General features: G+C 44.2%; 2 pseudogenes; both read right to left on the bottom strand.

Annotated features, from left to right (window-relative positions):
- Positions 1 to 1,621: 1,621 nt before the first annotated feature.
- Positions 1,622 to 20,387, bottom strand: LOC115846506 (melanoma-associated antigen B4-like; annotated as a pseudogene).
- Positions 20,388 to 23,128: 2,741 nt separating this feature from the next.
- LOC132594548 (melanoma-associated antigen B4-like) lies at positions 23,129 to 24,560 on the bottom strand (annotated as a pseudogene).
- Positions 24,561 to 25,029: the final 469 nt, after the last annotated feature.

Here is a 25,029-nt window from a genome sequence, read left to right as displayed (position 1 = left end):
TTCTAGGACTGTTGGAATGTGTATAATGTATGCAAAACACCTGGCACAGTGACTGGTGTGCATTGAAACTTTAAAGAGTGGCAATTTTTGCCATGATTTTTTGACCCAGATAATACCAACCCTCCTGCCGAGAAGTTTTGTTTTGTTTTGCTGTTGTTTTAAACCAGGAGATATCTGAGAATATGCAGTGCTATAGGACACTGAACATCAAGTCAGCCAAAAATTCTGCTTAACAAGAAAATATACCTCAGTAAGTCATGCCCCTTAGAGGATGTATTATTTAATTTGCATGTTGGGGAATCCTCCCCATCTGGATGCAACTCAAAGCTAAATGTGTGTCAAGAACCAACTCCTTCTCTCCCTCCCAGCTGCCCTTGGATCCAAATCACCCCTATTTTCATTCATTTAACTCCTACCAAAATCAAGCCCTCCCATAGGGGTTGCCAAATTTTACTCACATTAACCCAGTTAAAATACCCTACTAATGGAGCAGGCTCTGTTTCTCCCAGTCCAGGTTAAAGAGTAGGATATGGGCACAGTGGCTTCTTGGCATCCCACCTCAAGGAAGTATCACCCTTATTTATCAGAATCTCCTTGGTGATGATGTGGATAAAACACCTAGTTTGTGCACTGGGACAAGAGCACAGGGTACCTTCCACTCCCTCCCCGCGTGGAGATTTCTCTCTGGTTAATCCATGATCCCAAAATAACCGCTAAAAGCAGTTCTCCATCGGAGGCTCAGTTTCTCAACTCTGAGACACACCACGCAAGGGTCTGGCCCTTGCTCACCACCCTCACACACCCTCCTCTGACCCACCACCCATCTTAACTGAAAATTACCTCTCACTGAAGGACTTGAGGTTTTTCCAAGGCTCCAAGTTGTCTTGCCTCAGGACATTTATACTTAAGTGCTCTCATCTGGCCCTCCCCCTCCCCCTCATCCTTTTTTTTTGCTTGTCTTTTTTGTCTTAGAGGGCATCTCACCATCTTCCTTATATGTTAGCTGCTGCTAGACTCTAATTCAATGGGAAAAGGCTCAGTCTTCTTTTTCTTACCACCCCCCATACTACCATGGAGCCTTCCAAAGAGCAGATGCTCAACTAATGTTTGAGGGGAAAAAAGTGAACAATTTATTATGATTTTATTTCTCCTATATTATTGAATAAACGAAGCAAGTTCAGGTGTATAACTTTTATTTTACAGAACAGCAAAATACAAGGAATAAGGGAAACCGAGAATTGATCATCTTTTACATTTTTCTCTATTTTTTCATCCCAACTATTTTACTGCTAATTTCTTTCACATTTCTAAGGAAATGCCTATTACAATGCTATCTTTTCTTGTTCCAAGTCACTAAAAAAGATGGAACGTTACCCTATTTGTTTAATAAAATGGCAAAACTATTACTCTTAAACTTCATAAACAGCTTTAAGTATGTAACCAATATCATTCATATACTTAGATTCTGAAGCTAATTAAACTTTTTTAAAGAAGAAGCAACATTTGAAAACCTTCAACAACAAAACATAAATCTGTAAGTTATTCTAATATGCTATTCACTGTGATCCCTCCACCACCACCTCAGCCCCTACACTACTGCAGGAAGGTGCTTCAGATTTCACTACAGGTGGGAGAAGCTGCCCTGGAAGTCGGCCCCGGAACGCTCACTGGCCACGGCACCAGTGAGAAGCATAGCTGCAAATCTGGCTTGGGCTCTCTCTTCCTCATCTCTCAAAGCCTCTTGATACAAGAGTGGGAAGGCACTGGGGACCGTATCATGAATCTTGGCCAAGAATTCAAGGACTTTCATCTTGCTGGTTTCAGCGTGGGCTCTCGGGCCCCACAGGAACTCATAGCGTGGAGGATCACTGTTGGCCACCTGGCGGTACTCCAGGTACCCTTCCTGCACCAAATCTTTGGTGATGAGCTTCTTGGGCTCCCCATGGATGAAGTGCTTCTTTCCAGCATATATCCCCATCACATTGAGTACTTCCCAGATATCCTCCTCAGTGGCGCAGTTGCCCTTCATGAAGATCACACAGAGGACTGTCATAAGGAGGCCGGTCTTGGGCATGATCTCCTCACCCCTCATCCTGTCATCACTGGTGCACTGAAATTTGCTGACAAGGGCGTAGCAGTGCCTGGTGGGATCGACTTCCTTCACATCAATGCCAAAGGCCAGCACCATCAGCTCAGAGGCTCTCCTGAGGATCTCATGGAACTGCTCCTTGTACTTTTTGATGACATGCTTCAGCATACCCTCCTTTGTAATGGGCTCTCTCATGTTATACTTGCACAGCAGGAATTGCACCAACAGAATTGCCTTCTGGTCTACAACGGTTCTGCAGGAAAAATCAGTGCCGAGTGATGCCTGAGAGGTGCTTGGTTTTTCTTCATCTTGGCTCTTGGCACCTTCATCAGATCTTGTGCATGAAACACCTGCAGAAGTAGTGGTAGTGGATGGGGCTCTCTGAGACCCCTGGGATCTTCTACCTGACCCAGAAGCAGGGGAGCTCTGGAGATTACCACCAAGAGGAGGGGTGAGGGAGGAGAGAGACTCTTCTTCCTCTGCTGCAGGGGCCTGAGCATCTTGGAGACGCTGAGCCTCACTCCGGGCCTGACTGTGTTTCTCGCGGGCACGGCGCTTGCTCTTCCGGCCCCGAGGCATGATGACACAGGTCAGGGCCAGCAGGCGGGAGTGTGGGCAGGAAGGCAGGCAACGAGGGCACCTAGGGGAGGGACAAGGAGATGCTGTGAGCACCTTCAGCGGGGAGATTCCTCCCTGGCTTTAACCAAGGCCGCCTCTGCAGTTTTCTGTGAGGTCACTGCACTAGGACCCAAAGGGCTCCTTTTCTGATCAGCCTGTCCCCTGAGACCCCTGCAGAGAAGTCAGTGTGCCTTGGGCTGGCAGGTCTAGGCTCTGTGTGGTCCCCTCTATAATCCTCTCAGTTCACATTTAGGATCATCTTGTCAACTGTTGGCAGGGCCCGGCCATCCTCCCCTTTACCGCTCTGAGGCTAAACTCCTTCCACCAATGGCCTTCCCTCCCTAAACCCCACCCCCCATCCCAGGAGGAAATGAGGGAGAGCCTTAGCGGGCCACCCCTGCTGGGGCCTTCCAGAGCTGACAACAGGAGCAGGGGTTGATGGGTTTAATATTGATGTCAGTATTTCAACTGCTGTAAAATTATAAACTTTTATACTTCAATGAGTCCCAAGGAGCTAGTTCCTTTGCTCGCGGATGCAGGCATGCTTCACGCCATCTAGAGCGGCACTTAGCCTTCAGCTGGCTGCACGAAACAGAAAATCAGACCTGCCCCGCCCCGCCGCCTCCTCTCCCAGAGCCCGGCTTGTGTTGCTTACGAGCCTCAGATCCACAGTCAGCCAGCGTTGCGTTTCCACAATATCATTCATACACTTAGATTCAGTCATCGCTCATGTTGCCACCCCCTTTGTTAGGGTTTTCAGTCGTCGCTCATGTTGCCACCCCCACCAGGCCAAGCCGCCCCCCATCCCCGGCCCCCGCCGGAGTTTGACAGCCCTGCCCGGGGCCTCCCAGGGTGGACCGCAGGGACAGCAAGTGTGTGTGCCGGGTTGAGCGTGCCTTCAGTCCTCGCTCAGTCTCCTCTCGACGCCAGGTAAAGCCTGGGATGTTTTCCTCTGTTGATCTGAGACCACCAGCCTCAGATCAACGTCTTCATTCCCTGAGACCCCGAGGCAAAACTGACGGTGCGTTGGGCCTAACAGTTTTGCCGCTAGCCTTTTAGCACGCGTCGGATTGTAGCAGGCGTTCTATGATGTCTCCTTTGTTCTAGGGAGGCACGTTCCTGCAATTCTAAGCGTCCTCCTTTCACTCTCAGCGTCTCCTCTCCCCTCCAGAGACCTGAGACCCTGGAGGTGGAAGTCAGTCAGTACCTCATGGTGACAGCTCTGCCCTGGGTTTCCCAGGAGCGAAAGCGGGGGCGGGGCTCTGTGCGGGTTCCTCTATTCTGGGGTGGGTTGTCGCGTCATTCCTCAAGGTGGAGGCATGGAGTAGGGTGTCCTCCTCTTGGCTGCTTCTTTAAAGACTTCCTGGGAAATACTAACTCTCTGAAAGCTCTGAGCTGTTTCCCTGCAAACCTTGCAGAAAATGGATGAGTCCCAGGCTACATACCAGACGGGAAAGTTGCAGTATAAGGCGGGGTCCCAGGACACATGGTGGGCTGTAAAAGAAAAGGCACACTGGCCCATAGCGTTTGTTCGCCAGCTATACTTAGACTTTGGGGAACCTTCTACTCTAAAAGATCTACTTTCTGAGGAGAAGAGGCTAAGCTACAGGATTTTGTGAGACCTAGCTCTTTTATATTATCTCACATTGCTCAGTCCAGTGTGGTCACTTTTATTTTTTGACCCTCATTCATACTAAGAAATATATTTATATCTCTAACAAGTGTGTGTGTATATGCATTTTTTCATGAAAGAACACCTACCCTTGTTAAGTGTGATTCATTCTTTCCATTCCTTATGTTTGATCATAATATTAATTTTTTTAAAAGGTCAGTCCTGATCCTCTAAAGAGGTTTCATGTGGTTATTGCACAGCCTCTGGACTCATTCTGTTTCAAACAACACCAACCTTTGGTGCCATCCTGGCATGTGGGCTCTGAAATGCTGCCTCAGATTCCTTCAGTGAAGCAGTGGAGATTCATGGTCCCAGAGCACAGTGGAAGAATCCAGGGCTCAAGTTTAAAGGCTTTCCTCCAGTCAACCCTGTCATCTGCCTCTCTTGCAGGCTACAGACCTGTCTCGAATTCAGGGCATCCCCCTACCTGCCCACACTCAGGTTCTTGTTCAGTGAAGACTTATTGTCCCTCAGGGATTATTCAGTTTTGTGTTTTTGCTTTTGTTAATGTTTTTTTCTTTATTCCTTCTATAATTTTTCCATGGTTGATTTTGGGTACAGGAAACAGTAGCCCATGTTTGATTATCATCAGCTGCTATGGATAAGGTACTAAATCTGTAAAAGAATTAAGGAAAATCGATATTCTTACAATATCTGTTCCTCATGAATACACATAACATACTATTCTGGTTGAGACTTCTTTTTCCAAAGTCTATCAGGAAATTCTTATTGTTGCCTCCATGTAGATTATATACATTTTTGTATGGTTTCCTTCTAGGTATGTTTTTTATATTGTTGCTTTTGTCTTTGGTGTATTTTTGATTAACATGATCTAAGTAATTGTTGACTGTTTCAGGCCAGTCTCTTGATTTTGCTGTGGTGATCTTTTTTTCCACCAGGTTTCTGAAGTTCTTTATATATTTGACTATTCTCTGTGCCTATTCCCTTAGATCTTTAATTAGAGGATCAAATTATTAGCATTGTTATCTTTTGCTTTTCATTACTCATGACTCTTATTTATTTGCTATTGTTGTATATAGCTCTGTACTGGCTATGTGTTCTTGTCCAGGTTTTTTTTCCAGTTTTTAAATTAATAGACTTTTTTAAAGAACAGATTTAGGACTACAGAAAATTAAGCAGATAGTACAGAGAGTTCCCATACAGCCACTCTCTTCTTCCAGTTAGATTCTCCTATTATTAACATCTTGTATTGGTTCAGTAGATACAAGTTCATTTGTTATAATTGATCAACTAATAGTGATACATTATTATTGACTATTGTCCACTGTTTATAACACATTTCACTTTTTGTGCTTTTCAGTTCTATAATGGTTGACAGAGGCATGACGTCATCTACTCACCAACAGAGCATCATGCAGAAGAGTTTCACTGCCCTAAATATCCCCCGTGCTCCACCTGTCCATCCCTCAAAACCTCACTTTGAGCCCCTGACAACTCTGAACTTTTTACTCTCTCTGAAGTTTTTCCTTTTCCAGAATACAATATTGATGGAATGCTACAGTATGTAGGCTTTTATTTATTTATTTATTTTTTAACATCTTTATTGGAGTATAATTGCTTTACAATGGTGTGTTAGTTTCTGCTTTATAAAAAAGTGAATCAGTTATACATATATCCCCATATCTCTTCTCTCTTTTGTCTCCCTCCCTCCCACCCTCCCTTTCCCACCCCTCTAGGTGGTCACAAAGCACCGAGCTGATCTCCCTGTGCTATGCGACTGCTTCCCACAAGCTATCTATTTTACATTTGATAGTGTATATATGTCCATACCACTCTCTCACTTTGTCACAGCTTACCCTTCCCCCGCCCCATATCCTCAGGTCCATTCTCTAGTAGGTCTGCATCTTTATTCCCGTCTTGCCCCTAGGTTCTTCATGACCATTTTTTTTTTATGATTCCAGATGTATGTGTGAGCATAAGGTATTTGTTTTTCTCTTTCTGACTTACTTCACTCTGTATGACAGACTCTAGGTCCATCCACCTCACTACAAATAACTCAATAAGTAGGCTTTTTAAACTAGCTCTTTTTGCTAATCAATATACATTTAAGTTTCTCTATATCTGTTTGTGGTTTGAAATGTCATTTCTTTTCATGGCTGAATAGCATTCCGTCATGTGGACTACCACAGTTTGTGTACCCATTCATCTGCTGAAGGTCATCTTGGTTGAATTCAGTTTCTGGCAGCTATGAATTAGTGTACTATTAACATTTGTTTGAAGGCTTTTGGGTGGACATAAGTTTTCAACTCTTTTGAGTAAATACCTAGGCGTTTAATTGCTAGATCATGTGATAAGATTATGTTTAGCTTAAAAGAAACTTCCAGACAGTTTCCAGTGTGTCTCTATCACTTTGCATTCCCTTTAGCACTGAATGAGAGTTCCTATTGGTCCCCATCCTTGCCAGCATTTGGTATTGTCAGGTGTTTGTTTTTGTTTTAGCCATATTGATAGGTATCTCATTGTTGTTTTAATCCCAAAGTCCCTGAAGACCCGTGATGTTGATCATCTTTTCGTATGCTATTTGCCATCTGTGTATATTTTTGGTGAGGCGTCTGTTCAGCTCTTTTAACCACTGTTAAATTGACTTTTTTGTTCTCTTATTGTTGAGTTTTTTAAGAGTTCATTGTATATTTTTGATTCACGTTTATTATCAGATATGTCTCTTACAATTATTTTTTCCCAGTCTGCGGCTTGTCTTTTCATTCTCTTAATAGTACCCTTTACAGAGTAGAAGTTTTTAATTTTAATGAAGTTCAGCTTATCATTTTTCTCTTTCATGGATTGTGCTTTTGGTGTTGTGTCTAAAATCTCGTTGCCAAACCCAAGACTCTCTCCTATATTACCTTCTATTTTTTTTTTTTTTCCCACTCCACATGGCAGGCAGGATCTTAGTTCCCTGTCCAGGGATCAAACCCATGCCCCCTGCAGTTGAAGTGCAGTCTTAACCACTGGACCGTGAGGGGAGTCCCTGGATTTTTTTTAATTTTGAGTTTTCCATTTAGGTCTGTGATCCATTTTGAGTTAATTGTTTTGCAACATGTAAAGTCTGTATCAGCATTCTTTTTTGTTGTATGTGGATGTCTAGTTGTCCCAGCACTGTGAGTTAAAAGACTCCTTTCTCTATTGAATTGCCTTTGCTCCTTTGTTAAAGATCAGTTGACTGTATGAGGGGGTCTGTTTCTAGGTTTTCTATTCTGTGCCTTGGTCTATTTGTCTCTTCTTTTGCTAATAGTATGTGGTCTTCATTATTGTAGCTTTAAAGTCCATTTTTAAATCCAGTAATATCAGTTCTCTGACTTTGATCTTCTTCAGTATTGATTTGAGTTGGTTATTATGGATCTTTTCATTTTTTATATAAACTCTAGATTGTTTGTTACTATCTACAAAATACCTTGCTGGAGTTTTGAGCAGAATTGTTTTGAGTATATAAATCAAGTTGGGAGTAACTGACATCTCAACAATCTTGCATCCTCCTATCCATGAACATGGAGTGTTTCTCTATTTATTTAGATCTTCTTTAATTTTTTTCAGTGACATTTGTATTTCTCATATGAATCTTATACATATTTTTCTAAGAATTATTTATAATCAATCTTTTTTTGGTGGTAATGTAAATGGCATTAGGTTTTTCAATTGCAAATTCCATTTGTTTATTGGAAAACAATTGACTGTTGAATATTAACCTTTGCTTATTGATACCAGGAGTTTTTTGTGATTGATGATTTGAGATTTCCTACATAGACAATTAGGTCATCTGTGAGCAAAAACAGTTGTATTTTTTCCTTTCAAATCTGTATATCTTTTGCTTCCTTCTCTTATCTTATTGCATTGGCTAGGACTTCCAGTCCAGTGTTGAATAGGCATGGTGAGAAGGGATATCTTAGCCTCGTTCCTGATCTTAGTATGAGAGCATCTATCGTCTCAGTATGAAATAGGATGTTTTACCTGTTGTTGTTTTTTTTTTTTTACATGTTCTATTCAGTATATGAAGCTGAGCCAATGCCTCTCTACTTCTAGTTTGCTGGGAAATTTTATGATGAATGGGTATTGGATTTTATCAAATTTTTTTCTTCATCTATTGATATGATAATGTGATTATTTTCTCTAGCCTAGTGATATGATGAGTTATCCTTACTGATTTTCAAATGTTGCACACCTGAAATAAAGTCCACTTAGTTGTGGTATATAATTCCTTTTATACATTGTTAGATTTGTTTCGCTTATATTTTGTTGGGGAATTTGCATCTATGTTCATGAGAGATATTGGTGGTCAATTCTCCTTTCTTTTAATTTCTTTTTCTGGTTTTGACGTTAGAGTGATGCTGGCCTCATAGAATGAATTAGGAAGTGTCCCCTCTGCTTCTGTTTTCTGGAAGAGATTGTAGAGAATTGTTTTCATGTCTTCCTTAAATTTTTGTTAGAATTCATCAGTGAAATCATCTGGGCCTGGTGCTGTCTTTATTGGAAGCTTATTAATTATAGATTAAATTTCTTTAATAGATACAGACCTATTCTGATTATCTATTTATCCTTGTATAGTTTTGGGAAATTGTATCCTCAAGTAATTTGTCGATTTAACTTTTCAAATTTGTAGGCCTAGAGTTGTTTATGACATTCATTTATTATCCTTTTAATGTCCGTGCAATCACTAGTGATGGCCCTTCTTTCATTTCTGCTATTAGCGATTTCATTGGTGTTTTCTCTCTTTTTATTTTCCTTGAGTACCCTGGTTAGAATGTTCTCTTGTTTTTTCTTTTGGATATGTTCAAAGAAATAGCTTCTGGTTTTGCTGTTTTTTCTCTATTTTTTCCCTTTCTTCAGTGTCATTGATTTCTGCTTTGATTTATTATTTCTTTTTCCTCTGCTTTTTTTCTCTTCTTTCACCAGTTTACTAAGGTAGAAGCTTAAATTATTGATTTTAGATTTTTCTAGTATAGACATTCAATGCTATACATGTCCCTTTAAGTACTGGTTTTGCTATATTGCACAACTTTTGATAAGTTGTAATTTTGTTTTCATTTAGTTAAACATATTTTAAAATTTCTCATTAGATTTACTCTTTGGCCCATGTGTTATTTAGAAGTATATTGTTTAATCTCCAAATACCCTTGATTTTCTTGCTACTTTTTTGTTACCAGTTTCTAGTTTATTTCCATCGCAGAATGAGATCATTCTTTGTATCATTTATATTCTTTTAAGTTTGATGATGTGTGTTTTATGGCATAGAATGTGATCTATCTTGGTGTATGTTCCATGTGGACTTGAAGATAATGTGCTTTCTGCTTTTGTCAAGTATTCTATGAATGTCATTTAGATCTAGTTAATTGATGTGGCTTTTCAGTTCAACTGCACCTTACTGATTTTCTGCCTAGTGGATTTGTCAATTATGAAAAGAGATGTGTTGACATCTCCTTCTATAAGAGTAGATGTGTCTCATCAGTGTTTGCCTCGTGTATCTTAACAGAATTTTTTGGTGCATACACATTAAGGGTTGCCATGATTTCTTTGAGAATTGGCCACTTAATCATTAAGTAATGCCCATCTTTATTCCTGACTTTCTTGTTGTGAATACTGCTTTGTCTGAAATAATATAGCTAGAGCAGATGTTGTTTTTTTCCACTCATATTAGCATGGTAGAGTTTTCTCCATCCCTTTACTTTTTGTTTTTGAATTTTATTTTATTTTATTTTTTTTATATAGCAGGTTCTTATTAGGTATCTATTTTGTACATATTGGTGTATATATTTCTATCCCAATCTCCCCATTCATCCCACCCCCGCTTTGCCCCCCCTTGGTGTCTATACATTTGTTCTCTACATCTGTGTCTCTATCTGTGCCTTACAGACCGGTTCAACTGTACCATTTTTCTACATTCCACATGTATCCATTAATATACGATATTTGTTTTTCTCTTTCTGACTTACTTCCCTCTGCATGATAGACTTTAGGTCCATCCACGTCTCTACAAATGACCCAATTTTGTTCCTTTTTATGGCTGAGTAATACTCCATTGTATATATGTATCTCATCTGCTTTATCCATTCATCTGTCGATGGGCATTTAGGTTGCTTCCATGACCAGCTATTGTATCCATCCCTCTACTTTTAATCATTTCATGTCTTTATATTTAAACTGGGTTTCTTATAAACAGCATAGGGTTAGGTCACCTTTGTTTTCATTCTTTTTATCAATCTCTACCTTTTAATTGGTATATTTAGACCATTCACATTAAAAGTGATTATTGATACAGTTGGATTAACGTTGACCATATTTGTAACTGTTTTCTACTCATTGAGCTTACTCTTTGTTTCTTTTTTAATCCCCTGCTCTTTTTCTGCCTTCTCTACTTTTAATTCAAGATTTAATGTTATTCCGTTTTCTGTCCTCTTTAGCATATCAGTTATAGTTTTAAAAAATTTCTAGTGGTTTCTGTAGCATTTGCGTTATACTTTTCCAACGTATTCAAGTCCTCTTTCAAATAACATCATCCTGCTTCACGGTTAGCGCAAGTATCTTGTAACAGTGCAAGTATACCATTTCTGCCATTTATTTCTCTTATCCACAATGTATAATCACTGGATGCATTGCTGTTATATTATTATTTTGAAGAAATATTTATCTTTTTTGATCAGTTGAAAATAATAAAAATAAAAGGTTTTATTTTATCTTCATTTACTCCTTGTGTTACTCCCTTTCTTTATGTCGGCCAAAGCTTCTGACCTATATCATATTCCTTTTCCCAGAAGAACTTCTTTTAATATTTCTTGCAAAGTAGATCTGTGTGACAAATTTCCATCAGTTTTTGTCTGTCAGAGAAAGTCTTTATTTCTCATTACTGTTGAAGGATTTTCTCCCCCTGGCTACAGAATTCTAGGTTGGTGGTAGTGTTTTTGTTGTTGTTGTTGGGTTTTTTCCATTTCAATGCTTTAAAAATTTAACTGTAGTCTTTTCTTGATAGCATCGCTTGTGAAGAGAAATCTTGGTAATTGTTACCCTTGATCCTCTATAGTAAGTTCTTTTTTTCTCTACCTCGTCTCAAGAATTCTCTTTCTGTTTGGTTTTCCGCAGTTTGAGTATGATATGCCTAGGTGTAGATTTTTTTTTTCTATTTATCCTGCTTGGTGTTCTCTGAGCTTCCTAGGTCTGTGGTTTAGTGTCTGTCATTAATTTGGGGAAATTCTCCGTCATTATTACTTTGAAAATTCTGCTGCTTTCTCTGTTTCTTCTCAGATTATTCCCACTATGCATATGTTACATCTCTTGTAATTGTTCCACAATCCTTGGTTACTCTTTTCCTTTTTAAAAATTATTTTGTTTTCTCTTTGCTTTTTAGTTTGAGGGTTTTCTATCAATGTATATCTTTAATTTCACTGAGTCTTTCCTTGGCCATATGCAGTCTACTGGTGAGCCTATCAGTGGTATTCTTCATGTCAGTTATGATGTTTTTGATTTCTCACATTTCCTTTTGATGCTTTCCTACAGTTTCCGTCTCTCTACGTACATTACCTACTATTCTTGCATGTTGTTCACTTTTTCCATTAGAGGCTTAGCGTATGAATCATAAGTATTGTAAAATCCTAGTCTGATATTCCAAATGATCTCCTATACCTGAGTGCGGTTAATTTACTTGCTTTTTAATCAGACTGTGCTTTTCTGCCTTTTAGCATATCTTATAATTTTTCGTTGAAGGCTGGACTTAACGTATTGGAAAATAGGAATCGATTTAAAGGGCCTTTAGCATGAGAGTTTGTGTTTATCTGCATAAGAGTTATGTCGTGTTTACTGTTTGCTCTTAATGTAGGCACCTGAGATTTCAGTTTCCTTGAGTGTTCTTGTTGTCTTTGGTTTTCCCTAGGAACACCTTCATAAGTGGTCTAAGCCTTGCAGTTCTTTCAGCAGGAATCCTCTGGTATTATATTGGACCTTGTTGATGCAGTGGTAAGTTGTCCGGGAAGTGTTCTATAATCTTGTGATTAGCTGTCCATGTTTTAGTGGCTCTGTGCCCCCTGGGCTATTGCCTTCACAAATGCTTCTCAGCTTTTATCCCCCCTGTTATGTGACATAGGAAGTCTGGAGGGGGCTAGAGTTTGGATTTTTCCTTCATCCAAGGTAGTTGGTTTAGGAAAGTACACAGAACAGAAACATCTGGACCTGTGTTTCAGAATGGTTACTTTTTCCTAGGTGTATTTCAAAAGGGTTTATGTCCCCCTCATGCCAGAAGCATGAGAATATTTTTCTTGGATCTTTATGGTGAGAACCTGTTAGGACCCCAGAAGGTAAAACTCACAGAAGTGTGTGGGCTCCCCTAAGACTAGGCTCCTAGGAGTTTTGGGCTCTGAAGCTTGTCACACATAGCTTCCAGTGTTGCATCAAGTACAATGTAAATTTTTCTCCTCCTTCCTGGATCCAGGACTTTCAGCTCCCAGTGAGCTGTGATTCCCTGTATTTCCCTGCATCTTCAGTTTTGAAGCATTGGTTTTCCCTGTAACTTCAGTTCTCTGATGGATCTAAGAAGAGTTGTTGATTTTCAGTTTGTTCAGCTTTTTGTCATTGTGAGGATGGGAGTGATGACTTCCAAGATGTTCACGTGGCAGAGCAGGAAAATTCTTGTCAAATAGTAGAGGTGGTACCATATATCCGTGTCTTGCTTCTTATTTTATTGGGAATTCTGATAACATTCCACATTTAAGTATGCTTAATATGTATAGATTTTACAGAAGAGAAATTTCCTACTGATGTGAGTTTGTGAAAAGTTATTACCATGGACTGGTGTAAAATTTTTATCAAAGGCCCTTTCTTTCCCCTGCATATAATTAAATTGTGATTTATACTAAGAAATATATATTTGGTCTTTGTCCCCAGAGGTGCTAAAACTGTTGGGGTTTCCTAAGTGAAAAGAGCAAGAAAGGTGAAAGGAGTGTTTCATGTTACTGGTAACAAGCCCCTTTCAACCACACCTGAGTTTATGTTGATGAGGTGACTTTTGGAAAGCCCCTAAGGGTGGGGGGCTGCCTGGGGGACCCACCATGTGATCAGGGGCTAGGAACTTTCAGTCCTACCCTCTGAGGGAAGAAGGGCTGGAAATTGACTTAATTACCAGTGGCCAATGATTTAATTAATTATGCCTGTGTAATGAAGCCTGCATACAAATCCTAACCAAAATGGTCTGGAGAGCTTCCAGTTTGCCGAACGCAGGTAGGTGCTATGGGGGTGATGCAGCTGGAGAGGGCATGAGAGCTCCACACCTCTTCCCCACACCTCACTCTAAGTATCTCTTCCATTTGGCTGTTAGGGAGTCACATCCTTTTATAATAATCCAGTAATCTAGTAAGTACACTGTTTCCTTGAGTTCTTTGAGCCACTTTAGAAAATTACCAAACCCAGGGAGGGGGTTGTGGGAGCCCCCAATTTATAGCCAGTCAGTCAGAATTATGGGAGACCTGGGTTTGGATTAAGTGTAGGGCAATCTTGTGGGAATGAGCCCTTACCTTGTGGGATCTGATGCTAACTGCAGGTAGGTATTGTCAGAATTGAATTGAATTGTAGGATACTCAGCTGGTGGTAGAGAATTGGTTTGTGTGAGCAAAACAAAACAAAACAAAAAGCCCATACATTTGGTGTCAACAGGCTTGAGAATAGAAGTGTAGAGACAAATATTCTTTCCCTTTAGAAATGCATTTTCTCCTTTCTCTGTTAGTGCAGTGATTTCCAACTGTCAGTATTTTCTAATATGATATCTTTGTGTTCCTTAGTCATAGCCCATTTCTTCATTTAATCACATGGTTATGTGTGAGTATCCTTTTATTGGGGCATTCTTATCTGGACTTTGTATCAAGGAGGGCTACCCTATTAAAATGGTTGATCCGTTTTCTATCTTTTTGTATGGTTTGGAAGAATTCAAATAAGGTGGTGATTAGTTTTTCCCTGATCATTTGGTGTGAGGGGGCTCCAAACCTGGATTGTCCTGGCACATTTTGATGGTGCTCTGGGTTTGGACTACATTTTCACTTTAGTGATTTATAGTTTGCTAAAAATTGTTCCGTTTTACTTGGGTTTTCAAGTTTAAAGGCATGATATTTATAATAAAAACAATCATATACAACATTACAGAGAATAAAATAATGAACCCAATATACCTGGAACTCAGCATCAAGGATCCTCCATAATTGTAGGAAACAGCTTGTTCAGATTAAGGCTTATTGATTTACCAGTTTGTTTATTGGCAAGTTCACTCCTGAGACCAAGCTGTGTGCTTCCATTAGGAGATACATAGTGTCTGTTTTCTGCTTCCTGGTGGTATTGGCAGGTAGTGAGGATCTTCACCCTTATCCATTAATCCATTAGGGGCTGTAGAATGGTAATTCTCTCATTCTATCTGATTCTATCATTCCATTGATTTTACATACATACATATACCTATATATTATATATATAGTGGGATCAATCAATCTATTGATTGTATTATATATAATATTAAAAATATAACTCATTGATGTATATCCACATAACATTTTAAAGTGAATAATTCAGTGGCATTACTGCATTCACAATGTTGTACAATCACCGCCTCTATCTTGTTCCAAACATATTCCTCATTCCAAAAGGTAACTGCTACCCGAAAACTGGGTTTGCCTCTTGGTGGGTGTCGAGCCAAATACACAACCAAGTCAAAGAGCAGGAGAAGGAAGGATTTATTACTTGCAGCAAGGAAGGAGAACCCTGGGGATCTTCCCCAAAGCAGTGTTTCCCTGGACAGCAGAACTGGGGAAGTTTCAAGCTAAGGGTACATGCATATTCATGAAGGGGCTTGAGCAGAGGAGAATTCAGCCTAGATTTGGGACAAAGGTCAACAGAGTCCTAGCTTTATAGGGGTTTGAAGTCACAAGGGTCAGAGAAGATTACCGTCTTCATTCCTTCAGTTCCAGTTGATCTGGTGGTGGTTGATCATTGGAGGGGGGGTTTGAATTCTGCAGAACAGCTGAAGATTGTGCTTCAGGCTAATCTTTACCCTTGAAAAGACTGAGAGTCTTAACAACTGATTTATTACCTTTGCTTCCGTTACTACTCCTGCCTGATAACAGTCTTTTGTCGCCGCATTCTTTAATTCCCTTAAGATCATTATTACAGAGGTGTGTTCAAGGGCAAACATTGTCTCCAGGCTTAGATCACAAAATGGCTTAGGCAAAAAACTGGCTTCTCTTATGTCAAGAAAGCCATACCTGGTTCTCTTTCTCCAGGGACCGCCTATCCTATCTGCTTACATAATCTCTTACCCTTCAAAAAGTTACTTCCTATTCATACCTCTCCCTAGCCCCGGACAACCATCAATCTGCTTTCTGTCTCTATGAATTTGCTTATCCTGGACAATTCATGTAAATGGTGTCATATAATATGTGACCTTTTGTTTCTGACTCCTTTCATTTATCATTTATCATAATGTCTCCAAGGTTCATCCATGGTCTCTCAGTTATCCGTACTTCATTCCTTTTCATGACTGAATAATATTCCATTGTAAGAATATACCACATTTTGTTTGTCCGTTCATTCAGTGATGGAAATTTTGGGTTGTTTGCATTTTTTGGCTTTTATGAATAATGCTTCTTTGAATATTTGGGTACAAAGATTTGTTTGAATACAGTTTTTAAGTTATTTTGGTTATATACCTAGGAATGGAATTGCTGGGTCATACGGTAATTCTTTGTTTAAATTTGAGGACCTACCAAACTGTTTTCCAAAGAGGCTGAACCATTTGACATTCTTACCAGCAATGTATGAGGGATCCAATTTCTTCATATCCTCGCAAACACTTGTTATTTTCCATTTTTATAACCAACCTAGTGAAATGGTATCCCACTGTGTGTTTTTTGTATACATTTCCCTAGTGACTAATGATATTGAGCATCTTTTCATGTACTGTTTGGCCACTGGTATACCGTCTTTGTAGAAATGTCTATTCAGGTCCTCATCTCCAACTTATGAGGGAGGCTTTGGATATTGACCTCCTAGGTAAGCTCACTCATTGGTGTATTTATTCAGAGGCCAGTCTCAACACACCATTAACAGATTCCAGAGTTGGACTTGAGGGCACACTGGGGAAGTCTCAGGAGAAAGGAGCTCTAACGTGGGAAACTGCTGGAGCTGAACACACGTGCTGGGACCAGGGCAGTGAGCTTTCAAGGAACCCTGGCGCGAGGGGCAGGAGGACTCTAGATAAATGAAGCCCACAGACAATCCCCAAATTACGGTTTATTCTTGTATTAACCTTCCTTCATCAGGACTGTTTATAGTCCTTTGGCTACAGGTTTTTTTGTTTGCTTGCTTGCTTTTTATTTTTTAAATTGCCTGAAATACAGTTTGAAGTAGTGAGGAGACAAGTGAATTAAAGGATACTAGGTCTGCCTCAGGCCAGGAAGAGTGGAGCAGTGTGGCCTCTAGACGAATTCAGACCAAGGGTCTATTCCCAGCTCTGTCACAAGTCTTGTGAACTTGAGAAAATTGCAAGTTCATCATCTGCAAAGTGAGTCTGATAAGCCCTATCTTGTAGAGCTGTTGTAATATACGTGATGTTTGTAAAGCACTTGCAACAATGGTCTTTCAAGAATGGCATTTATTACTACGATAACTATGACCCCAGACCATAATACCAACTCTTGGGGATTTTTTTCTTTAATCTCATGAGATGTCAGAAAATACGATACGCAGCACCTTTGGAACGAACAAAACTGCTTAGACCGTGAAACTATGTAAAACTTCCCCATTTGTAAATATGTCATTTGAGTGTAGAGGAATCTCTCCCAGCTGGATGCTACTCAGAGGTTCTAGAATTTGCGCCAAGGACCAACAACTTCCCTCCCAGGTGCCTTTTCATCCAAACCACCCCTAGTTTCATTATAATTTCACCACCACCAAAAATTGTAGCCTTCCTGTGGAGTTCCCCAGATTACACTTAAGGTAAGTAGTAGAACATCCCTTTAAGGGAGTGGCCTCTGGCCCTTTGACCCCAGTGCAAAGAGTGCTATCACAGTGGCTTCTTGACATCTCACTTCAAGGAAGTATCATCCTTGTTTCTCAGAAACTCCCTGGAGGCGATGGGATTAAAACACCTAGTTTGTGCACTGTGTTCACCTGCACTGGGACAGGAACACGGAAGCCATTTTATTCCTGCCCCGGGTGGAGATTCTCTCTGTTTTACCCACAGTCGCAAAGTAAAAATTCAGGGTAAGCTTCCATTCCAGTCTTGAGTCTGTCAACCCTGAGGCCCACCATCTAAGGGTCCCACCCTCCCCCACCACAATTCACTCGGCCTCATTTAGCCCACCATCCCGCCTAACTTAAAATCACCTCCTCGAGGGAACTGCAGTGTCCCAAAGCTCCAGACTTCCTTGCTTCAGAGCATTTACACTTGACTGCTCTCGTCTGGAACCTCCTCTCTTTCTCACCCCTTGTTGTAACTTGCCATTTATTTAGGTCTCAGAGTGTGTCTCACCATCTTGACATGGCAGCAGCTCCTAGGCTCCGAAGGTCTATGGACAGTGGCTCAGTCTTCTTTTTCTTCCCATCCCCAGTTGTGCCACGGAGCCTTCCAAAGAGTAGCTGCTCAATTAATGGTTGGGAATAAGAGTGGCAACGATAAGGATGTCTACTCTATTATTGTTTAATTTCTCTCACAATCTTGAGTAATCTAAGAAAACATCTTTCAGGTTTACAAAAAGAAGCACTAAAAGAATAAAACAAACCAAAAATGTACCACCACGTACGCTTTTTCTTTCCTTTTTTTACTTGACCCACATGATTTTACTGCCGAGTCTATTCACAGTTCCATGGAAATCCCTCTTCCATTGCTGTGTTTTCTTGTTCTAGGTCATAAAAAAAAAATGGAAGGTTTTTAAATTTGTTTTATGAAATATGAAAACTTTAACTTGTACCTGATAAAAGTAATGAATATGCGATCCATACTGTCACCGGCAGAATGGCGATTTCCTGGGCTCTTGCCCTCCCAAAGAGGAAGAATTCAGTCGAGAGGCGTAGAGCAGTTTTAAGTAGCAAGAGTTCAGTTAAGCAGAGCAAAGGTACGCTCCCGAGAAAGCAGGAGAGCGGGCTGTCTGGAAACCAGAAGCAGCCCCGCGATGGGGTAGGGCTGTGTTTTGTAGAGTGGTGGTCCCTCCCTGTGTCCTGTGTTATTTGACTGACAAATCGATCGACAGCTTTAGGCTATATAACTTTCCTGCTAGTATGCAGGCACTTACCCATAAGCACCCAAGCAGAACCCATGGGGTGGGGCGGGGAAGCAAAAGCCGCAATGCTAAGTTATTACAAGTGAGGCGTAATGAACCCTGGGGTACCTTGAGTCACCTTGTAGGTCTTGGTGCGCCTGCGTCAACCTGTGCTGGCGGTTTTGTCTTGCTTGGTCCTGGTACGGCTGGAAACCTAGCAGTGGTCCTTGACCACGAGAGGGAGGATCTCTGGGCATGCTGCAACCACCAGTGTCCAGGTAGGGGAGGGAAAGGCGAACCGTCCAGGATGGGGCAGGCCCGCTCGTGTGTGACTCGCTATCCTCACCTTGGCTCTGGGCACCCTCTTCAGATCCTGGGCATGAAACCCCTGCATCACGAGAGCTCGTGGCTGGGGCTCCCTGAGGCTCCTGGCGAGTGCCAGCAGCAGGGGAGCTCGGGGGAGTACCCCGAGAAACAGAAGTGGGGGAGGGGGGCGACTCTTCTATCTCTTCTGCCGCCGCCGCCGCCTCAGTGACCTGGGAACCCTTGAGACTCTGAGTCTCCCCCCGGGCCTGGTGGCGTTTCTCGCGGGCACGGCGCTTGCTCTTCCGGCCCCGAGGCATGATGACACAGGTCAGGGCCAGCAGGCGGGAGTGTGCGCAGGAAGGCAGGCAACGAGGGCACCTGGGGGAGGGACAAGGAGATGCTGTGAGCACCTTCAGCGGGGAGATTCCTCCCTGGCTTTAACCAAGGCCGCCTCTGCAGGGTCCTGGAGGGCACTGCCCGAGGACCCACAGGGCTCCTGTTCTCCTGCTCAGCCTGTCCCCTGAGACCCCTGTGGCGGACGGTAGAGTGAGCCTTGGGCTACAGGCTGCCAGCCTACCTGAGTGTCACTGGGGTGACAGAAGGGGCTGCCAGTGGGACCTTCCGTGTCCTAGGGCGGGGAGTCTGCTCAGTTCATCTTCAGGATCTTTAGGTGGACGGCAGCCAGGGCCTGGGCTTCCTCCCCTCTGTTGCTCTGCAGTTGACACCTCAGTGGTCCCGGGGACCCATGAGGAGGAAGTGAGTGGTGGCCCAGCTCACCGGCCTGACGGGGAACACCGTGCTGACAGCTCTGTGGAGTCCTTTCTATCCTGGGATCACTGGGTCCTCAGTCCCTATTCAGTGCTCTCAGCTGGCTTCACGTAGGGCCTGGGACCCACCCTTCTGCCCTCTGATGGCTTTACCTTCAGGCTAAGGGTCTCACCTCCCTTAGACCTGATGTAAAGGAGCCTCGGCCCGACTGCCCTGTCCTGAGCCTTCAAGTGCTGAAAGCAGGGGCAAGGCTAGACTCTTTGTCATCCCCACAGCTCAGCGGGTGGGGCATGTTCCCCTTAGTCGTCACTCAGGGTTCTCAGTTTGACTCCTGGGAAGGCCTGTGGCTCCTGTCTCTTTACCTGAGGACATGTGCTCATAGAAAGGCCCACCGCTCTCTGAGAGCCAACAGAAGAAAGTGAGGGTAGCCTGATGTCCCACGTCTACCTGTGGTCTCTGAAGGCAGGAAGCCGGGGCCGGCAGATCCAGGCCTCATTATGCTTGGCCACGCCGGTCCTCACTCAGGCTCTTCCTCAGTTTGACTCCTGGGAAGACCTATATTTCTCCCTCTCTTCACCTATTACTGTCCCCACTTCTCTGTCACCCTGGGAGGAGATAAGGGTTGCCTCTGCTCGGCCTGACATCTCTCCAGGCGTCTCCCAGGACTGACAGCAGGGGAGAGATGATGTGCTGCCCCCATTGTTATGGTTTTCATGCTCCACTCCAGCCTTAGGTCCTCACCCCAACTCCTAGCACAACCTGGAAATTTCCCCTGTGCTGAGTCAGCCAGCCTCGGAGCAAAGTCCTCACCACCCTGAGTCCCCAGAAGTAGAAGTCAGAGTAGGCCACGTGTAGCCACAGCTATTTCTGAGGGGCTTCTGAGGACTAACACAGAGGGCAAGATTCCCCGGGCTCCGCTCTTCTGGGGTTTGTGACCTCAATAGTCCTCACTCTGTCAGGATCTGGGACTCTTCCCTCTACCGACCTGAGTCCTCCCGAGCCGGAGGCAAGTGGGTGACACATGGAACTACCCCTGCCTGGGGCTTCCCCGGGCCGAAAGGGTGGTGGGGCTATGCGTTTGTTCCTGTCTCTTTTCGGTTGTGCGTTCCCCTTGGTCCTCACTCGGAGTCCTTACGCTGGCTCTTCCCGTGACCTAGAGAGGCCTGTGCTCTCATACTACAGCCTTTACTTCCCTGAGACCACCTAGGAGGATGTGAGGGTTGCCTCACATGGGCATGACTGCCTGTGGTCACTCATGGCCGACAGTAAGGGAGGGATTCTGTGGCGTCCCCGCTTTTATGATTTGGGTGGTTCCCTCAGTCCTCATGGTCCTCTGCTCGACTCTTGGCATGACCTGGAATTCCTCCCTGTGCTCCCCTGAGGCTGGCCCCTGGGACCAAGTGCCTCATCTACCTGAGACGCTCTAAAAGGAAAGGCGTGGGGCGCATCATGCCAACATTCCTGGATTTGCCAAGGGGAGGTATCCAGTGGCAGGGCTCTGCTCTAGGTGGAGTCCCTTTATCCTCATTTAGAGTCACTAGATTTCCAGTCTCTACTGAGTGAGGCTGTTCCCCATAGACCAAGGTCCTCGCCTCCCCGAGACCACCCCCAGTGGGGGTCAGCCAGAAAGCTTTGTCCTGGGCCTCCTGGGGCTGACCTCAGGGGCGGGACTCTGCATTCTCCTCTGTTCTGGAGTGAGTGGTCCTCTTGCTCCTCATTCAGGGTCCTCATCGTGATGCCTGACCAGACCCAGGACTCCACCCTCCACTCCCCTGAAGCTGTGCTCCTCAGCACAAAGGCATTACCTTCTTGGGAATTCTGAATTGGAAGTCAGGATGAACCAGATCTGTCCAAAGCTGTTGGGGTCTTCTGAGGAGCAGGACTTTACAAGGCCCCACTCTTCTGGAGTCAGTGGCCCCTCAGTCCTAACTCAGGTTTCTTACCTTGACTTCAGGTAGCATATGGGACTCCACCCTCCCTACTGTCTGTCTGCCAGCCTCAGGCCAAGGCTTTCACCTTCCTGAGACACCAGAAGGGGAGATAAGAGACCTATTCCCTGGCTACCCCTCCCAGGGGCCTCTGTGTGGTCCCCTTTGTTATGGGGAGTCCACTCATCGGCACCCAGTGTCCTCACCCTGAAGCAAACTAAGGCCTGTTAGGATCTCCTACTTGGGCAGAATTGGAGATGCTGCCACAAGACCAAGGAACTCACCTCCCTGAGAACCTCTCCACCCTTGCCCCGGAGGAAAAGAAGGGGTACCTTCAGACAGACAGCTCTGCGCATGGCCACACAAGGGAGAAAGCAGGGTAGACTTTGTGGGGCCCCCTTCTGTTCTAAGGTCCTCACCTTGAGTAACTATCAGAGGCTGGGACTCCTCCCTCCACTGACCTGAGGACACAGCTCTTAAACCAAGGCTTTTATGTCCCTGAGAAACTTGAAGAGTAAATGAGGAGATGCTGATCTTTTCAGGGTATCTGACATTGCATATGTAGAAGACCCCATTGTCACCAAAAATTTTTCTTTTTATTCATACCATTCACTTATTCAGCGTTACTGTATTCCAAAACAGTGCTTTGGGAACAGGGCCCCTTTTATCCCATGAGATACATTTTGGAGTGGTGAGAAGAAAAATGAATTAAAAGACGTAAGGTCTGGCTTAGGCTGGGAGGAGTGGAAGAGTGTAGGCTCTAGACTATTCCAGACCAGGGGACTAGACCCAGCAAGGTCACTTAATCAGTCTTGTGAACTTGAGACACCTGCAAGTTATTCACCTGTAAAGGGAGTCTGCTATATCCTATCCTGCGTGAATGTTGGAATGTTATGTACTACATGTAAAGCAGTGGCATACTCATTACGCAATATTGGGTTTTTGATGAATGGCAGTTATGATATGATTATTATGAACCCCAAAGTACCACCCTCCCATCAGAGTTTATTTTTAATCCAGTAGGTAGCAGAGAATATGCAGTGCACTAGGGCAAAAGAAACAAATACTCACAAATGAGCTAAATCAAAGTATCTTTTATTTCTACCAAAAGAAAGTTTAAACGAAGTAAGGCAAACCATGAGTTAAATGGCTTTTACTCTCTGTTTTCTCCATTTTTTGTTTCTAAATATTTTCTGTGGTCGCCTTTCACATTTCCATGAAAATCTCTATTGCAGTGCCATGTTTTCTACTTCTGGATCATACAGAAAATATAGATGGTTCGTTTTTCTGTTACATATACCAAAACTGTAACTTTAGAACTCTTTAAACAGCAATAAATATGCAAGCAATGTCATTCACGAATTCATATTCTTAAGAAAACACACTATCTATTACAAGAAAAAAAATTTGAAAAAACCTAAATCAATCAATAATATATAGAAGTTACTAGTTTAAAACAGGAAGATAAATAAGATCTATACTTTGTTCCCTCCACCCCTACTACTACTCTGCACTATTTAGGAGCCTGACTGCTCTCTTCCAAAACAAAGTAAGCAATCTGCCCGCGGCCTCCCCCACTACATTTGGGGCAGACGTGGACCTTGGCCCTGGAAGGGGCTCTGCCCGCAGCAACAGCTGCAGCCCTGGCTGCGACTCTCACTCTTGCTCTCTCTTCTTCATCTTTCAGAGCCTCCTCATAGAGATCTGGTAAGGCACGGGGGACGGTACCAATGATCTTGGCCACAAACTCCAGCACTTTCATCTTGCTGGTTTCAGCGTGGGCTCTCGGGCCCCACAGGAACTCATAGCGCGGAGGATCGCTGTCGGGCACCTGGCAGTAGGTGAGGTACTTCTGCATCACGAAATCTTTCCTGATGAACCTACTGGGCTCCCCAAAGATCAAGTGCCTCCTCCCAGCATAGAAACCCAACGCATTGAGGAATTCCCAGAGCTCCTCTTCGGTGGCACGGTTGCCCTTCGTGAAGATCGCGCCCAGGACAGTCATCAGGAGACCGGATGTGGGCAGCCCCGACTCATCACTTGGACTTCCCTCGCTGGGGAGGGCCATCTTGCTGATGAGGGCGTAGGAGTGATTGCTGGGGTCAACATCCTTCACCTCGAGGCCAAAGACCACCTCCATGATCTCAGAGGCTCTGCTGAGGATCTCAGGGAAGTGCTTCTGGTACTTCCTGTTGATAGCCTTCAGCAGTGCTGCGTGTGGGATGGGCTCCTTCGTCTTGTACTTCTCAAGCAGGAACTGCACCAACTTTCTGACCTTCCTGGTCAGAGGATCTCTGCAACTGCTGTGAATGGAAGGTGCTGCTTGGGAGGTACCTGCACTTTTCTCATCTTGGCTCTGGGCACCCTCTTCAGATCCTGGGCATGAAACCCCTGCATCACGAGAGCTCGTGGCTGGGGCTCCCTGAGGCTCCTGGCGAGTGCCAGCAGCAGGGGAGCTCGGGGGAGTGCCCGGAGAAACAGAAGCGGGGGAGGAGGGCGACTCTTCCATCTCTTCTGCCGCCGCCGCCTCAGTGGCCTGGGCACCCTTGAGACTCTGAGTCTCCCCCCGGGCCTGGTGGCGTTTCTCGCGGGCACGGCGCTTGCTCTTCCGGCCCCGAGGCATGATGACACAGGTCAGGGCCAGCAGGCGGGAGTGTGCGCAGGAAGGCAGGCAACGAGGGCACCTGGGGGAGGGACAAGGAGATGCTGTGAGCACCTTCAGCGGGGAGATTCCTCCCTGGCTTTAACCAAGGCCGCCTCTGCAGGGTCCTGGAGGGCACTGCCCGAGGACCCACAGGGCTCCTGTTCTCCTGCTCAGCCTGTCCCCTGAGACCCCTGTGGCGGACGGTAGAGTGAGCCTTGGGCCACAGCCAGCCAGCCCTGCCTGGGCGGTACGGGGGTGACAGTGGGGGCTGGCAGGGGAGGTAGGTCCCCACGGTTCCCATTCAGAGTCAGGATGACAGTTGTTGCCAAGACCCCCACCCCCACCCCCTCCCCTCTGCTGCTCTGAAGTTGACACCACCATCTTCCACGACACCCAGGAGGAGGAAAGGCGGGAGCGTTCAGCCCACCACCGAAGGGTCCTGGGACCCTCCGTTCTGCTGCCTGGTGGCTGCCCCTTCAGAACAAAGCTCTAACCTCCCTCGGACCTGGCAGAGGAAAGTACGGGCAGTCTCAGCCTGAACCTGGCAGAGGAAAGTACGGGCAGTCTCAGCCTGACAGTCCTTTCTTGGGAGTCTAAGGGTTGACAGGAGGGGACGGGCCATATTCTCTCTTGTCCCTTCTCTTCGGGGTGGGTGACTCCCTTAGTCCTCACTCGGGGTCCTCCCTGGACGGCCGGTGCAGCCTGGAGCTCCTCTCTTGCCCCGAGGGCCATCTGCTCGCACCAGTGCCGGCACCTCCTTGAGTCTCATT

The sequence above is a fragment of the Globicephala melas genome, chromosome X (genome assembly GCF_963455315.2).
Source record: "Globicephala melas chromosome X, mGloMel1.2, whole genome shotgun sequence".
NCBI classification, from domain to species: domain Eukaryota; kingdom Metazoa; phylum Chordata; class Mammalia; order Artiodactyla; family Delphinidae; genus Globicephala; species Globicephala melas.
Note: the sequence above shows the minus strand (reverse complement) of the source record. Positions and strands in the feature narration are given on the sequence as shown.